This window comes from Gossypium arboreum, chromosome 3 (genome assembly GCF_025698485.1).
Source record: "Gossypium arboreum isolate Shixiya-1 chromosome 3, ASM2569848v2, whole genome shotgun sequence".
NCBI classification, from domain to species: domain Eukaryota; kingdom Viridiplantae; phylum Streptophyta; class Magnoliopsida; order Malvales; family Malvaceae; genus Gossypium; species Gossypium arboreum.
Window position 1 is genome coordinate 93,183,119 of NC_069072.1, and position 12,866 is coordinate 93,195,984.

Sequence of the window (12,866 nt, forward strand, 5' to 3'; positions counted from 1 at the left end):
TATCCGGACTAAGTTCCGAAAAGCATTCGTGCTAGTGATGTATCCGGGCTAGGCCCCGAAGAGCAATCATACTAGTGACGTGTATTCGGGCCTTCGTGCCTAGTAGGCTTCGTGCCGGTAATTTGAGCAAAGTTTAAGTGTTCATTTCTATACGAATTCAAACTTAAATGAGATGATATGTTTAAAAGTGTACATATATGATGTTTTATAGACTTGGTTAAGTCCTTTCAATGGGTAATAACGAATGAATATGGGCATTACGTGTGCGAATGATTGAGGCACTATGTGTGCGAGATCAGTAATCGAGGCACTATGTGTGCGAGATCAGTAATTGAGGCACTATGTGTGCGAGATCAGTAATCGAGGCACTATGTGTGCGAGATCGGTAATCGAGGCACTATGTGTGCGAGATCGGTAATCGAGGCACTATGTGTGCGAGATCGGTAATCGAGGCACTATGTGTGCGAGATCAGTAATTGAGGCACTGTGTGTGCGAGTTTTTCAACAGAGCACTAAGTGTGTGAAATGAGACTCATGTAAGACCTCGTCTGGGACGAAGGCATTGATTTGAGATAATGTGTAAGACCATGCCTGGGACATGGCATCGGCTCGAGATGTGAGCATATGTAAGACCATATCTAGGATATGGCATTGTAAGAGCTATATGTGCTTGAATTAGTTGAGCCCTTACAAGTAAGTATTCGCCGCTTGATAAACGAGCTACCGCCTTTGGCTAAATTGATCTTTTGTGTATGAACATAAGGGTTGGTAATGTGAAGTAAGTTCTTGAGTGAATAGAGCTTAAATTATGATTTGATTAGATCATGTTTTAAGCAAATCGAAATCACGCTCTTGGTGTGTGGCTATTGAGCCGAAATTGTAAATATGATGAGTGTCTTGTGTTTGAGCTTTGGTAATGAGAATGTAATAAGAATGTGTATTGATTTGTTGATATATGTGCTTGGTTATTCGAATGGTATCCGGCTAAGTCCCAAGGCTTTTGTGCTAAGTTACTAAATCGGGCTAATTCAAGGCAATTGTGCGAATAACTATAACCGGCTATGTCCCGAGGACAATCGAGCGAGTCGCTATATCCGGTTAAACTCAAGGTACGTGATTCGAAATGAGCAATCTTGCTGTAAAAATTTCAGTTAATACGCTTGCAAAAATTCCAGCAATGAGGTATGTTTGTATGTGCTGAATGAATTAAATGTTCGTGTGTGGAAGTTGAATATTGAGATACGACGGACTTATAAAGGATATTTATTGGGATGTTTGAGTATATGTGTATTTTCGCCAAAGTTACGACTTATACATGGATGAAAATGTGGGTTACAAATATGTGGGTTGATGATGTGAATTATACATGTTAGTATGTGCTTGATATGTGTTTGAAATGCAATTGTGAATTAAATTAAGTGATTATTGCTTATGAAATCAAGGAAATGAGATATATGTGCATACTTGTAGAAATGTTTATGTATTTGTTTTGAGATAAGAAAATGATTTTATAGATCGATGTGAAATCAATAATGAATTACAATTGCTATCGATGAGCTAATGTTTATATGAATATAATTCAATAAGAGGACGTTATTCTAAACTATTCATCGGTAGAAATTTTCGGGACGAAAATTTCTTAAGTGGGGAGAGTTGTGACAGCCCTAAAGTGACCCTAGTCGGAAAGGGTTTGGGACCGCTAAACCGAGTCACCAAATTATTTGGATGTGATATTTATGGTCTAAAATATGTGAATATGAATGTGTGAAAATCTTAAGCTTCGATTTAGTAAATTGCATGTGAATTTAGTCAAAAGGACTTGTGTGACACTTTTGAAATGCGATAGGCTAATCTACAAGGATCTAATAGTGCATGTAAACAAAAAGGAGGACTTGCATGTCAAATTCCCCCTTTTTAATTGCTAGTGGCTGGCCATGACAAAGGATGATGGGCAAAACATGTCATAGACATGTTTTGTTGGTGCATCATGGGTGGAAAAATAAATTAAAGAGCATGGGCAAAGAAAGAAAAAAAAAATGGTCTCATCCATGCTCCCCCCTCCCCTTGCCGTGAATGGAAGAAAGAAAACAAAGAAGAAAAAAAAATGTTCATCCTTTGATTCATCTTTTGGCCGAAAATTTGAAGGAAAAAAGGAAGAAGGGAGTGAAGCATTCGCTATCCTAGGTCACTATTAAGGTAAGTTTGATGTTTTGCCATGAGATTCATGTATATTTTAGTAGTTAGCTTGAGTTCTAACTAGCCATGGTTCCAATCCTTACTATGTCATGGAGATGATATTCGCTAAGGTAAGATTGTGTTGATATCATTTGCATGCTAAAAGTGAAGCTTTGTAATGGTGCATGTGATGGTGTATTGATGATGAATGTTTTATGGAAAGAAATCGGTCTTCCTAAGAATATATTTGCGAATGTTTATATTAGTAATAATGAAATTAAAGAGGTTTGATGTCTTGAACAAATGTTGATTATATGATTCAAAATGAGATATGTCAATGATGAAGTATAATCGGCCATGGAGGTAGCTCATTTTGGAAGTGTGATTGTGGTATATTTTCTTTGTGATTGATTATAAAAAAAGTTGGCTTAAGTGAGGTAATTGGTAAAAGATGTGTTTATGATGTAATACATATGTTCTCATAAGCTAAGTTATGTATATGTGATATCTTGCATATTGGTTGTTATGGTAAGGTTTGAGATATTGACGTATGAATATGTTTTGTTTGTGGTTCGGCAACTAATGGTTAAGTTGTTAAGTTACATGCTTGAGTAGTAAATATTTTAAGAATGGTTCTAAAATGTAAATGGATGCCGTGTGATGGTGTTTGATTGGGAAGTAAATTGTTTGATTTAGCTCAAGAGCCTAGAGGATCAAAGTCGGATAAGGGAAAAGAGGAAGTAAACGAATAGCCGTGGAAATCTAGTCGTCGACCACTTTTGAGGTAAGTTTTAAGCGATAAATCGTTGAGTAAATTCAATCATAATAGGGCATAATGAGTTGATTTGATAAGATATGATGTGGCCATGATATGTCTTAAACCCAAATGGTAAGTTCATAAGTGTTTGGACTTGGAAATTTAAGAGCAAATTGTAATAAATTGCTTGGACAGCAGCAGTAAGGTGATTTTAGAAAATCACTATAAATTGTTGGTGTGGAATTATAGGCTGAATAAAATATGTAATCAAAGCTTAGTTGGTCTAGTTTCTTATAAAAGAGACCGTGGAAGCAAAGAAATTTCCTAAAAGAGATATTTAATGTTGTGCGGGACAGTGTCGGAATGACTCGAAATCCCTGTTCTGTATTTGGAAAATCATTATAATTCGTACAAAAATGGTTATGAGATAAGATTTATATGCTTAGACTCCTTAATGAGTCTAGTTTCAAATGGAGTCAAATAGAACACATTATGAATTCTGTACAATGAAAAATTTGATTCGTAGTGAAGAGTGGTCAAATTAGTCAAATAGTGAAACAGGGGAAACTTTAAGAAAAATCTGGTATTGATTGGCCAAACCTAAAATTCTGAAAATTTTATGGGTGGAAGATACATGAGTCTACATTCGGGGAAAATTAACGGCAATTGATTTTGAGTTTTGTAGCTCCAGTTATAAACAACTTAGTGACTGTTGGTCAGAAAAACTGCTTGTAGTGAATATGTGATTTTGTTGTAAACTTTGATGAAACTATTTGAGTTGCTTATAAGCTATTGCTGAAATTGATGTACAAGAAAAATATGAAATATGTATGATATACATATATGTGTGATAAGGCCGAATGGCCAATGCAATGAATGTGAAAGTGTATGTATATGTGATAAGGCCTAATGGCCGATGTGATGAATGTGAAAGTGGATGTATATGTGATGAGGCCTAATGGCCGATGTGGTGAATGTGAAAGTGTATGTATATGTGATGAGGCCTAATGGCCGATGTGGTGAATGTGAAAGTGGATGTATATGTGATGAGGCCTAATGGCCGATGTGATGAATGTGAAAGTGTATGTATATGTGATGAGGCCTAATGGCCGATGTGGTGAATGTGAAAGTTTATGTATATGTGATAAGGCCTAATGGCCGATGTGGTGAATGTGAAAGTGTATGTATATGTGATAAGGCCTAATGGCTAATGTAAAATATATGTGTGATATGCATATGTGGTAAAGCCGAATGGCTAATGTGAATGTTGTAACATGTGATTAAATGTACATGAAACTTGAATATGTTCCGGTGAGACCCGATGACTACGTGTGGAGATTATGACCGGTAAGACCCGATGACTACGTGTGGAGATTATGTCCGGTAAGACTTCTTTTATAAGAATTGCTTATAAAAATACGCAATGCGAAAGGTTAAACAGTATGTACTCCAAGCTTATATGTGAGCTTGATTTAAACTAAACCATAAGGTAGTTATGTGATGTATACGAGAGCAATCTATGAGACTATTCCTATGATTATGATGAGATGTGCATATTTGGATAAAGGGTGGTATGCCCGAAGGAAGAGTGAAATAAAAATAGGAACAACTATGTTATAACTTGATTGTTATCTGTTGACACTGCTTGAAACTTACTAAGCATTGTAATGCTTACTCGTGTACTTTGTTTCCTCTGTTTTATAGATCTCATTTGGAAGCTACTGTGCTCGGGGATCGTCAAGAACTAGTCACACTATCACTATCCACTGTTTGGTACTGCTATGTTTTGGAATATCTTATGGCATGTATAGAATAGACTAGTAGTGAGAGGATATCTTGGTTAATGTATAGGACTACCCTTTTGGTGTAGGTCCTGTACCCTTCGGTTTTGTGTAAATTCGGATAGCCATGCGAAAATGGCTTAGATATACTTTGATCATAGCATTATAATCGTTGTATGTTGTTTGTCAAGAGGTACGGAAATGTTGGTAACGGTTAGCCATGGGAATGGTCATTCATGATCACTTTTGGTATATGTATGACAAACTCTAGTTGATCCATGGAGGACCATGAAATAGGTAAAGTTTACCTTAAAAATAGATGCTGGTAGCAGCAGTGACGTGAATGTGAAAAATCACTAAAAATAGTATAAAGGGAATTAAATAGTGAATAAATTATGTAGTCGAACCTTGATGAATCTATTTTCGTAGGAAAGTAACGAAACGATCATATGAACAGTATGTTAAGAGATATTTAAGTTTTCAGTGAGACAGGGCCAGAACAGTTTCTGGATTCCCTGTTCCGACTTTGGAAATTCATTGTAAATTAACCAGAGATAATTAGGAGTCATGCCATATATGTATAGATTCCTCTTTGAGTCTAGTTTCTATATAATGAAACGGCATCAGTATTGAAGCCCTGTACAGGGAGATATCCAATTCGTAACGCACGAAGGTCAGTGTAGTCGATCCCTGCAACAGGGGAGAATTTAACTAATAAACTGTACTAATTGGCCTGACCAATAATTCTAGAAAAAAATTTTTAGATGCATATATGAGTCTAGTTTCAGGGAAAAATTATGAAACTGGTTTTCGAGTTTTAGAACTCAAGATATGATTTTTAAAGTGATAGTGACGCAGTTAGCTAACTGCCTGGAAAATTTTTAAAATGGACTGTGAAAGTGAATGGTTTAAGCCGTTAACCCCTCGTGTCCGATTCCGGCAGCGGACTCGGGTACGGGGTGTTACAATTGTTATATGCGAATTCAACCAACGGTAAATATTTTTCCCAATTGCCCTCAAACTCTAAAACACAACAATGAAGCATATCCTTGAGAATTTGAATTACTCTCTCAGATTGACTATCAGTTTGAAGGTGAAAGGCAGTACCGAAAGCCTCTTGCAATTTCTTTCAAAATCGTGATGTAATTCGCGGATCTCTATCTGAAATAATGGAAACTGGCACTCTATTCAATTTGAAAATCTCAGAGATGTACAATTTAGCTAATCTATCAAGTGAGAAGTATGTATGTACCAGAATGAAATGTGCAGATTCTGTCAATCAATTAACAACAACCCAAATAGCATATTTTGTAACACCCCTTACCAGTGTTCGACACCGGAACAGGGTATGAGGCATTACCAGACATAAACACATGCAATAGTATAAAACTGGGTCATGAATTTGTGTTCAAGTTTAAAACTTTTCACATTTCATTTTAAAGTCCCTAATATGGGCCTATGAAGCCCAAATCATGCTTTGAAAATGGTTCGAGACTAAATAGAAAAACTTAAGAAAACTTTAAAAAATTTCATGAAAAATAGGGGCACACTCCCGTGTGATATTAGGACACGGCCGTATGGCTTGCATGGCCATGTCCCTAGCCCGTGCACTAATCTGACTTGCCGTTGCAAAAAAATTTACGTCGCACATAGATATCACTACTCATTCATCCACATATGTAAGCATACACATCCTTGAAATGCATCATGGACTTATCATATAGCCAATATACCAACATCAAATGACCTTACACAACAATGAACTTTCAAATAGCATAGGCCAACATTTTAGGCCAAAACAATAATGACACATACAAAAATAACCAAGTCCCCTATACATGCCATGACCTTAAGTATAAGAATTATCAATACCTAATTTTTAGTTTGATAGTGCAATAGGTTCTCTAGCGACTTCCAACCCGAGCTAACCTGAGGACATTATAAACACAGAAAATAAACAGAGTAAGCTATATAGCTTAGCAAATTGGTATGTAAATAATAAGAAATTTATTAACATGCTTTTACCAATTCTCACAATATGTTCTCAAGATAATACAATCATAATTGTACACATTTCCACTATTTACTCTTGTTCATCTCAAGCTGTCTACTCGAGTCCCATTCACTAAATTATTTATATCTTGAGCTACGAAACTCCAAATTAAGATCCTCTAATTCTCCCTCAAACTAGACTCACATATCTTATTATCATAAAATTTTAAAATCTTTTGGTCAAGCCAATAAATGCAGTTTATTCTTTATAATCTCCTTTGTTTTGCTATTTAACAGTTCTGACCCCTCTTTACTAAAAATTAATTATCTCCTTGTACGAGATTCGGATGATGTTACCGTTCATTTCTTTTGAAAATATACTAATTAAATATTTTAATAATATAAATTATAATGCATAATTATTTTCTTACAATCTTTAATGATTTTCCAAAATCAGAACAGGGGATTTCAAAATCATTCTGACCCTATCTCACAAAAATTCAAATATCTTGTAATATGAAATTCTTTTGCTTACATCGTTTCTTTTATGTGAAAATAGACTCAATAATATTTAATTTCATATCTTATTTGACCTTAATTAGATTTCCACTATTTTTGATGATTTTTCAAAGTCACACAACTGCTGCTGTCCAAAACTGTTTATTACTAAATTTCACTCTTTCATGTTTTCTTTGTAGTAACTTTCATTGTAACACTTACTCCATATCAGTCTTACCAAAGTTTGAGCACATTGATCATAAGTTTACACACACGTACCTGCACTTATTCATCACATAGTCATATTCAATTACAACTAGTCATTTTCCCGTTGAACACATCGGAATAATAACGGATACTCGGTGGCCTGGACATAGTACCACCCTTGTAGTCAAAGCTACCTTCTTCACAAAGTGGCCTTCACATAGTACCACACTTGTGTCCAAAGCTATTATATTCATAAAGTTCTACCAGGAAATTTCTCACTTAGCACAATGCCATGGACTTATTTCACTTAGATGCCATGGACTTATTTCTCTTAGCACATTGCCATGGACTTATTTCACTTAGATGCCATGGTCTTATTTCACTTAGCACATTGCCATGGTCTAACCACGGTCTTTTACCGTCAATTCATATTTCACTACGCAACGATCGTGATCGATCCTGCGTTTTTACTCAATTCGAACATTTAATTTAATTTTCACTATTTAATCAAATATATAATAATATTGCATAATTAACATAAATCAATAACGTTTATTAACATACGAACTTACCTCGACATAAAATGGTGAAAAGGACCAAATCGTCCAATACTCGTTTTTCCCCCGTTCTAAGTCCGAACTTCGTTTTTCTTGATCTATAATATCACATTCGACTTATTAAACTATTATACTATTCAAATCAGTCGAAAAATCATATTATGGAAAAATTACATTTTTACCACTAAAGTTTCACATATTTACAAATTTACCCCTAGGCTTGTAAAATGAAATGTATCCATTTTTCTCAATACCCAAGCCTAGCTGATTCATATTCCCTCTTATAGCAACCCAAATTTTTCACGAAATCACATTTCCTACACATATTTTACAACTTTTATAAATAGCTCCTTTTATGAAATTTCATCAAAAATTACATAGAAAAAATGTTTATCACACTCCAAACTTTCATATTCTTCCATAAAACCTCAAAACACATGTATGTCATCCATGGTTAAATTTTAAACACAAACCCTAGCTCAAAATAATGGTAGAAATAGCTAAATCGAGTTACGAGGATGTCAAAAATTAAAAATCATTAAAAACTTGGCTAGAACGGACTTACAATCGAGCTTGGAAGCTTAAAAAACCCTAGCCATGGTTTCCCCTTGTGAAATCCAACCATGGGGTTGAAGATGGACAAAAATTGGCTTTTAATTTTGTTTTTAATTAATTTTAATTACTAAATGACCAAAATACCCCTAACTTAAAAATATTCTATTTCACCTATTTCATGTCCATTTTTGTCCAACAATTTAACCAATGGTCTAATTACCATTTAAGGACTTCTGATTTAAAATTTCATAACAATTGGATACCTCTAACATGTAGAACTCAACTTTTGAACTTTTTACAATTTAGTCCTTTTGACTAAATTAAGTGCCCAACGTCGAAATTTTCAAATAAAATTTTCATGAAATCATTCTGTGAAACTGTAGACCATAAAAATATAATAAAAGTAAATTTTTTTCTCGTCAGATTTGTGGTCCTGTAACCACTATTTCGACTAGGCCCAAAATCGAGCTGTTACAACTCTTCCCCCTTTAGGGATTTTCGTCCCGAAAATCTTACAAAAAGAAATTGCTTTCAACTATCACGAATCACTTTCACTAAGTTTCCTAGAATTACAAATCATATCAGCCTCGTATATCTTTTTCTAATCACCTTTGAACATTAACACACAGTGTCGCAGCATATCGTCAAAGTTTTGAATTACTCTCTCAGACTTGTCATCGATTTACAGGTGTATTATTGTACCAAGATGCAACTGTGTGCTCATAGTTTCCTGTAGCTATTTCCATATTTGGGATATAGCCCTCGGATCTCTATCCATAATAATAGAGACTGATACTTCACATAATCGAATAATCCCAGAAACATCTTACTCGGCTAGTTTATTAAACAAGAAATCTGTACACGATCGATCAATCACAATTCGATAACATCTTCCTGTTTGGAGATAAAGATAATTCAGATACAAAATCTATAGTAATTCTATCTCATATCACATCAAGGTTATCACTGACTGCAACAGACCTGAATGCTCTTGATATTTGACTTTTATCCATTATCAAATTGACATCTAAGCATAAACTCAAAAATATCAGGTTACATACCCGATCACCAAAACATCTATTTCAAATAACTGCACATTTTTATTACTCCCAAAATGAACTAACGAGCTACTACTGAGCCTCATACAAAAATTTCATGCATAAGCTCTGAATTCATCTGCACGCAATATCTATCTTAGAACAATAACATCAATAATCAGGTAAGACTTGAAATTCATAATCAAAAATTGACTCATACTGAACTCATTTAACTTACTATTCATTAGCACATTTCTGAGATTCTCAATCTTGCAATGAAAATATTGCTTTAGCTTTTAATCTAGCTTTCCTATCTTGATTAAGGTACGTTTTTTGCTCGATTTTTGATGATTTCTATGTTTTTGTAATCATTGCAGCTCAATCTAACTAGCCCGTACCTTTAATTTTGAAACTATTAAAGACTTTGAGAGTTGCCATTGATGAGTTTATGTGTTCTTTGATGTTTGAAGATGAAATATGAATTTTTGATGATAGATTTTCATGTTTTGTAAAGTTATTTTTGATGAAATTGCATAATAGGGATTAAATTGTGAAATATGCAAATTGAGTGGTTGAAATGTGAAATAAATGAAAGTTTTGGGCTGCTAGGGACTTATATGTAATTTGGTCAAGCTTGGGTTTAATGAAATTATGTGAATTTTGTGTATTTGTGAAATAGGGACTAAATTGTTAAAGTGTAAAAGTTTAGGGCTAAAGTGAAAATAGGCCTAAATGTATGTTTTGGACTAAATTGAATGAGTGGTTGATTAAATAAGTTAATTTTGAATATATTTTGCTCAAGAAAAGAGGAATCTAGAATTAGATCGGGGGAAAGGCAGGATTATTGAGTAATTGACTCATTTCGATGTTTTCATACTCGAGGTAAGTTCGTATGTAATAATTTCATTTTACAAGTATGTTAAATGCTTTGATATTGCATAAAATGTGATTATGAGCTTATGAATTATGTTCGAATTGTGAAAACGACTCTACGAATGCATTCGATGATAGAAACGCAAAGTGTGAAGTCCCGGTTGAACTTTAGGAATAGATTTGGATACTAATGTCTTGTTATTAGATGATAATTTGAGTTGGCTTTTGGCCATGATATTAGCACTTCGAGTGTGAGTTATAACAATTTGGCTTCCGGCCATACATATCGGATGATTTGGCTTCGGGCCATGATAATTGTTCTTTGGATAAGTTACCTTGATTTGGCTAGGTCCATGGTATAGGTACTTATCGTATGAGATTATTGAGTATCCAATTTCTATTCCGAATGTTTCAATGAGTAAGTGAATAATGTGGATGAGAAAGAGGTTAGTACGACGCAATACAGGTATGCACAGAACCTATTCGAGTATTAAATAGAGAAAGTTCAATGAGATGGTATTTAATCATGTTTTAAGACATGAAAAAGGTTTGTAGTTAATGTGAAATTGGTTGATTTACATTTATTTGATGAATTAAGTTATTTACATATGATCTTACTAAGCTGTGAAGCTTACTTCGTGTTATTTTTCTATGTTTTATAGTGAATCAAGGCTAGCTCAGATCTGGAAGTCATTTGGAACATCATCACACTACCAGGCATCTATTTGGTACTTTTGAGTTGTGTATATATGGTATATGGCATGTATAGGTTAGATGTGGTATTTTGGTTGTGTTTATAGCCATAAGAGTTTTTGTAAATGATATTAATTTTGATATGTGTTTGGCCATTAGAAATGGCTTGTAAATGTATATGTTTGGTTTGTATATATATAGCCATGAAAGACAACTTACTTTGGCATGTTTGGTATGAAAATGGTTAAATTACTTGTGAAGTATAAATGCTTGAGAAATGCTTAGAAGAAGTATGATTTTAGAAGTTGTGTTGATAATGTGTTTGATTAGGTAAATGGCATTGAATTGAATATTGAAATTGGTTGAAATGGATATTGTATGAATGGTACATTTGGTTGATGTTTTGGCTGCCTAATTGAATGTTGAAATGGTACCATTTTGATTGTTTAGGTGTGCATGAATAAGGGTGGCAAATTGGCCTTGCAAATGGCCTATTTTTGTCCACACGGGTAGAGACACGGGCGTGTGTCTCAGCCGTGTGTGACACATGGTCATGTTACCCGGTCGTGTGTCCCCTGGTGTTGTTATTAAAATGAAGTTAGTATGCTCTACACGGTCTAGTACATAGGTGTGTGATTGGTCTTATGGTACAAGTCAGTATAGCCCCTAATTGGCACACGACCTAGCACACGGGCATGTGACTTGGTCGTGTTGCATAAGTCAGTATACCCTACAGTTTCGGCACGTCCTAGTGCATGGCCTGGTACACGGGCATGCGTGGCCACTTTGAAGGGCACACTGGCTGGACACATGGGCGTGTGGTTGGCCGTGTGATTGAATTCAATATGTATGCCTTATTTTTACATGGCCTGAGACACGAGCGTGTGACCCCTATATGATCAAAATTTTTCTAAGTCTCCAAAAATTTTTGTATGATATTGGTTTAGTCCCGAAACACTTCTAAAGCATGTTTAAGGCCCCGTAGTCCTTTATAAGGGACAATGTGATTGTGTTGAATGATTTATGAGAATGAATGCTTTATGGTTGATAAAGAATGTGATATGTTGTGAATTGATTGGTAATACCTCATAACCCTATTCCGGCAATGGGTATGGGTTAGGGGTGTTACATTTTATTGGTATCAGAGCTACAATTTAGTTGATTCTAGGACTAACATAGCGTGTGTGTGAGAGTCTAGCTATACATGCCATATATACTCTATGATAGTGTGATGATTCCTAACAGGTTAAATTGTGTTTTCATATAGTAATGGATCTCGAAAGAGCTGTAGCCGATGATGTGGAAACTAATGCGCCCGCCCCTACTCAAGGGCAGCGTCATCAGATTCTAGGCTTGTAATGAGTAGCCATGAGGGAGAGGCTAAACAAGCCATTCTCTAAATGATGAACGAGTGGTTCACTCAATATGTCCAGACAAATTCGGTTGTTCAACAACCCCCACCCCCACCTATTCCTCAAAAAATCCCTATTGTTCCTCAAAATTATAGATCCGATACGGTTGAATAAGCCACTAGTAGATAGGATTCGTAAACATGGGGCTGAAAAGTTCCAGGCTACTGCTGATGATGATGCTGAGATAGCTGAGTTCTGGCTCAAAAATACGATTCGAGTATTCGATGAATTGTTTTATACTCTTAATAAATGTATTAAATGTGTTGTATCTTTATTGAGAAACACCGCTTATCAATGGTGGAACACGTTGATATCTGTGGTTTCGAAAG